Source organism: Xiphophorus couchianus, chromosome 20 (genome assembly GCF_001444195.1).
Source record: "Xiphophorus couchianus chromosome 20, X_couchianus-1.0, whole genome shotgun sequence".
NCBI classification, from domain to species: Eukaryota; Metazoa; Chordata; class Actinopteri; order Cyprinodontiformes; family Poeciliidae; genus Xiphophorus; species Xiphophorus couchianus.
The window spans coordinates 13,934,903-13,940,927 of NC_040247.1; positions in this window are offsets into that span (position 1 = coordinate 13,934,903).

The window sequence follows — 6,025 nt, forward strand, 5'->3', positions numbered from 1 at the left end:
TCTACAGAAGCACCATAGAGAGCATTCTGACCAGCTGCCTCTCTGTGTGGTGTGGAGGCTGCAGCGCCTCCGACTGGAAGAACGTGAGGAGAGTGGTGCGGACAGCAGGGAGGATCATCGGGGCCCCCCCTCCCTCCATTCAGGACATTTCATCCCAGCGCTGCGTGTTCCGAGGCCGAAACATCGTCAGTGACCCCTCACACCCCCACCATGGACTGTTCTCCCTGCTGCCCTCTGCCATCCGGTGCAGGACCACCAGGTTCCGAAACAGCTTTTTCCCACTTGCCATCAGACTGCTGAACTCTTAACTGGACTGCACTCAAAATCTGGTCTCCACTTTATACCTTGCACATGTACAGAGCTAAATAACTTCTATTTTACTGTCAGTCCTTCACTTTCACCCGCTTTGGATGTTATCATTGGAAGCTCAAAACACTGTCCTGAGCCGTATATGCAACGAAATTTCGTTCTGTATACACCCTGTGCACGCAAAATGACAATAAAGTCAGTCTAAGTCTAAGTCTAAGTCTAAGTTTTCTGGAATGAAACCTTCCCAGATCAATATTTTAAGTGTTCTAGAAAAGTTGTATTTTTTATTTATTTTTTATTTTATTATTTACCATTGATGGATTGAGTTGCACAAGGTGTGATATTTAGGCAAGAACCACCATGGCTTCTAAATGTGAAGGTCTGCTGCAGACAGAATAACAGATGAAAGAGTACCTCCCCAAAACTGCCTGTAAATGTCACTGATCCAGGAAGTTGGTATGCAGTTTCACAGAAATTAAGCACACTTTACACGGAACAAACTTGTTTGGGGTTTTTTGAGTTGTAGCCTGACTTACTAGCACCTGAAGATAAATTATCATTATCATGTTCTTGTTTTCAAATAGCTACATAATGGAAGATAATCTTAGCTTCACAAAAATTCATGTCAACGAACATGAACTCATCCATTTTATTTTAAAAGTTAACATACAGTTTTAAAGACATTGAATATTTGGATTTGATTTGAGGACTACACCTTGGTGGTTGTCAACTGGACCAGGATATATTAGGCAACAAATGAATATTTGATCATCAAAGGTGTTGAAAGTAAGAAAAATGGGCAGATGGTTATCATTTCCAAAACTGCAGTTCTTGTGTTCATGTCTATTAAAAGTGATCCTTAAAAGAAGTGATTTGAACATTCATCAACATGGTGGCTGAGTAGGGCTACAAAAGTTAAAGTAATGTAGCTCAAACTGTTGAAAAGTTTTGTGATGGTTCTAATAAAACCATCACAGCATGGATCACAGTTTGTTGTGGCTACACAGGCATGGATCAATCAGTGGGTCCATGCCGATGTGATAATCTTTGGGTTTGTAAATTGTGATGATTTTATGGTTTTGGATTTTCATGTCTTAGCTCCGAAAGAGGCTGCACAGTGGCGCAGTTGGTAGCACTGTTGCCTTGCAGCAAGAAGGTCCTGGGTTCGATTCCCTGCCAGGGTCTTTCTGCATGGAGTTTGCATGTTCTCCCTGTGCATGAGTGGGTTCCCTCCGGGTACTCCGGCTTCCTCCCACAGTCCAAAAACATGACTGTCAGGTTAATTGGTCTCCCTAAATTCTCCCTACGTGTGTGTGTGCATGGTTGTTTGTCCTGTATGTCTCTGTGTTGCCCTGCGACAGACTGGCGACCTGTCCAGGGTGAACCCCGCCTCTCGCCCGGAACGTAGCTGGAGATAGGCACCAGCCACCCTCCCGACCCCAATAGGGACAAGGGTGAACAGAAAATGGATGGATGTCTTATCTCCAGTGCTGTTTTGAACTGTGGTCCCTGTTGCATTGTGGTCGCCCGCTTCCTTTCATGCATTCTGTTTCATTTACTTCCTTTATTCTTGTGAGGCCTGTCGCTGCGATCCTTTGTCACCTTTGTTTGAGTATCTTTAGTTATACATAAAGGGGCAAATACAAAGAAAGGTAATTAAAAGTTGTCAGTTAACTAAATATCTTTTTGAAATTTGTGGTAGGTTTGAATAACCTTTTTTGGTTTTCTTTAACTTTGACTCACACACAACTTTTGAGCTCAAGAATATAATTTTCATTTATACATAATGCCACTAACAACTTTTTTGTGTCTTACTTGATATTTCTAACACAAGGGCATAAAATCTGCCTCTAAACTCTTGTTTCATACCGGTGTGCTTCAGTTTTGCACTTTCTAGTTGCATGTGAAGAGACATTATATAGGGCTCCGTCAGCCATCGCCTACACTATGAGCTACAGAAGGGGGTGTCCATGTGTATGGAAAAAATTGCTTCCACAGTGTCATCACTGTCATTTGTGGTTTTACACAGACAGACTCCTCCGACTACTGTTTGAGTTACGTAAATGCTAATCATTGGCTACGTCACATCCTACAGGAGGTGTTTCACTGCAGCTGTCTACATGTGTGGTTATATCATGTCCTTAAGAAACTGAAAAGAGAACGTTGGTATCTGTGGCGGTACAGCTACAGATCATGACGTTTGGAACAAGAGCAAACTCAGACTGTAGCTAAACAGGAACAGAGAATCAGATAAGAGAATTACTGCAAATACATGGTAATGAGAAACAAATGTATTTGGCCCAATGAAGCACTGAGGCATTACCATCTGTCATCTTGATCTCCATCTGCGGGAATGGCTTCAGCATATAAGATGCACTCAGAGGACCTTATGGTCAACCTGGAGAACAAACAGAGACTGTAATTCTGCCAACACAGACAGAAACATTAGAGAAACCAAGTATTAAAATCAATTATTAAAGAAAGAAAGAAAGAAAGAAAGAAAGAAAGAAAGAAAGAAAGAAAGAAAGAAAGAAAGAAAGAAAGAAAGAAAGAAAGAAAGAAAGAAAGAAAGAAAGAAAGAAAGAAAGAAAGAAAGAAAGAAAGAAAGAAAGAAAGGAAGAAAGAAAGAAAGAGGTTTCAACTAAAATTTTAAATTTGATTGATAAACTAGACCCATTCCAGATGCCGAATAGCAAATGTAGTTAGCATTTTGGGAGCTTAGGCAACTGAACATTTCAAACAGATAAGTGGAGAACTACTTAGCTTTGTACGCTTTAGTTTATTGCGTTTATAAATTGTGGAGTACTTATTATTTAGACCAATATTTAGCTTTATACTTTTAATATCAGAGAAAGACCCAGAGAAACTCCTGTTAGTTTACTTAGCACCCCAGCACAAGAATCAAACATGGAGAACCAACATTTAGCTTTATCCAAATCTAAAACTCAACCCAGAACAATTGGAACCAACATTTAGTTTTATACCTCTCTAACCTTTTAGTCTTTCTTTTGGCTTTTTTGTTTTGTTTATATTTCCTTCTAATTCATGTAAAGCATTTTGAACTGCCTTGTCGCTGAAGATGTGCTATTTAAATACAATTACCATACCTTTTCTTACCTTACTTGGTTTCTGGCAGTGAAACACAAAACCTGGCTTTGTCTAATTGGCTGTTACCCCCAGTTTTACTTTGTTACCCAGCCTGCCTAAAATTCTACAATTCACACTCACTATCTAGATTAATTTTACTTTATGTGCATGCGCTACATTTAACAGTAGGCTTAGACTTCCTAGCCCAAGTACTGTCCAAGTAAGAGGTTGCACTGGTGCTACTGAGAAAAAAAGTCTGTGATACAAACATAGATTAGACTCCTATCGTAGTCTAAGCCAATCAGAGATATCACTTCCAGTCTGGTTCCTTTGTGTTGCACTGCTGGTAATTATGCTGTTCTATCTGTGCCTCTAACCTCAATGCACAGCCACCCACCTGAGTATGCAGTGACACTAAGGCACATGTCTATGTGAACAAACAATTTGTCAAATGTGCACTCAAACCTCACACATGCTTGCTCAATACATGTTCTGGCATGTACTCCACTCTGACTCTCCTCGTGTTCGGCCTGATGTATTTGTTTGAAAATTAGCAAAGTGTATGTAAATGAACCTCTCATAATGCCTCCTGGTTCTAATACATTTGGTATTGAAACACTGAAAAAGTACATAAAAAACATTGCTCTTCCCAAGTGACCGCTCTCGCCACAGCCTTTAAATAAGATACCTGTCAAATATTTGGGTGCATCAAACTTTTGTGCTGGTGCAACCAAAAAAAAGTTAAGTACACCAGAGCAACCAGTGGAGACAGTAAGACCAGAGTGCTGGGACTTACTAATTTCTTAGGTATCTACAGATTATTTTACTTGTTGAAAAAGGTATAACTTAATGCCAGTGAGTAAACAAAACAGGCTCATTGTTAGTTCTAATAATATATTTGACTCTAAATTAACTGACATAGAATATTGTATAGACTTGACAATGCACAAGGGGAATCCAGATGTCCCATGTGCTCACCCTTTCACAAACATGCATCACAATCTGGTTGGTTTTCAAAGCCAACTACATTGTGAGTATATATGCTTGAACAATCAAGCAGGTGGAGCAACAGCTCATCAGTGTGTCACTAAAATATATATATATTTTTTGGCACAAATGCATGTAAAGAAGCTTATTTGCAATACAGTCCCTGTATTGCATATTTTTTTATTTGCTTTAGTGCAGTTACATTATGTGCATATGATGTGTTCTTTATTATATGCTTCAACACAAGTTCCAGCAGAGACAGATTTGTATGGAGTGAAAATAGTATGGAGTGAAAATAGTGTCAAAAAGATTTGTGTGTGCGTAAAAAGATTTGTGCGTGCGTAACAGGATTTGTGCATGCGTAAAAAGATTTGTGCATGCGTAAAAAGATTTGTGCGTGCGTAAAAAGATTTGTGCGTGCATAACAGGATTTGTGCGTGTGTAAAAAGATTTGTGCGTGCGTAAAAAGATTTGTGCGTGGGTGTATAGGTCCCAAATGCGGATTCATATATAAACAATCTTATAGTATTAAAAAGTAGACCTGGGTGTCAGTGACGTGCGGTGAGGTTCATAGCTGGTGAGGCACTGACGTCATCAGAATCAGATTTGCAAATAGATGCATAGATTGACAGCAGTTTACAGGTTGTTTCACTTCTGCATTCTTACACATACAAACTGTAGCTCACAAAACACACATTTCCTTAAAAAACAAAACAAAATAAATGTTATTACTGTCTTACCTGCTTCGATTGAAAGTCCACTTGAGAAAACCTTTTTAGTGTTGTAATGTAGTCATCCATGTCGAAAGTCGGGATAAGCGAGAGGAAAAAAATCACTATCTCTATTATAATCTATTGCTGCACTTGACTTGCTTCCCGAATCGTTTAGCCTAGCTCGCTGTCACTTACTCGGCAGTTGAGGAGTGAACAAGACGAACGTCTGGGATCTTGAGCGCCCCCTGCCATGAGGCAAGAGAACTGCCTGCCTCACCTCGAACCTGTTCTCTGCCGTTTATAATCGCTCATTACACGAAACACGTTACACAAACACAGTTGGTGACAAAAAGCACTGTACATTATATACATAAGCTAAATTATTGGAAATAAGTTCACATATTAAATTTGTTTAAACCATTTTATTGACGCCGTACAGCAACATGCTCTCTCCGCTTAGCAGCCAGCGCAGAGCCAGGGGTTGCGCAATCCAAGGTGAGGCAGAGCTCGCTGCTGCCTCACCGGCATCGCTTCCAAGCATTTGAATGGGAAAATAAGAAAATTCAGCGATTTTGAACAAATAAAAATCGAAATTGGTGAAGCTACATGAAAAATAAATATTTTTTAGTACAAACCACCGGATGAATATAACAATTTAAATTACTTTATGATTATATATTTTCTTTCTTTCCATGATGGCTGGTGAGGCACTGCCTCACCTGCCTCCCCTGACCGCACGTCACTGCTGGGTGTAATGACATATGTATTTTTCTCTCACAAAAATATGTCTAAGCCACGAGACAAGTAAAGAGAGAAATACGTATTGAACTATGGAAAAAAGAAACAGTTCCGAAGAAAACTCAGATGTCCCAGCTTTTACTAGCATGTAAACGCACCATCTACACACAAATCTTGGAGCTTCACCGAGG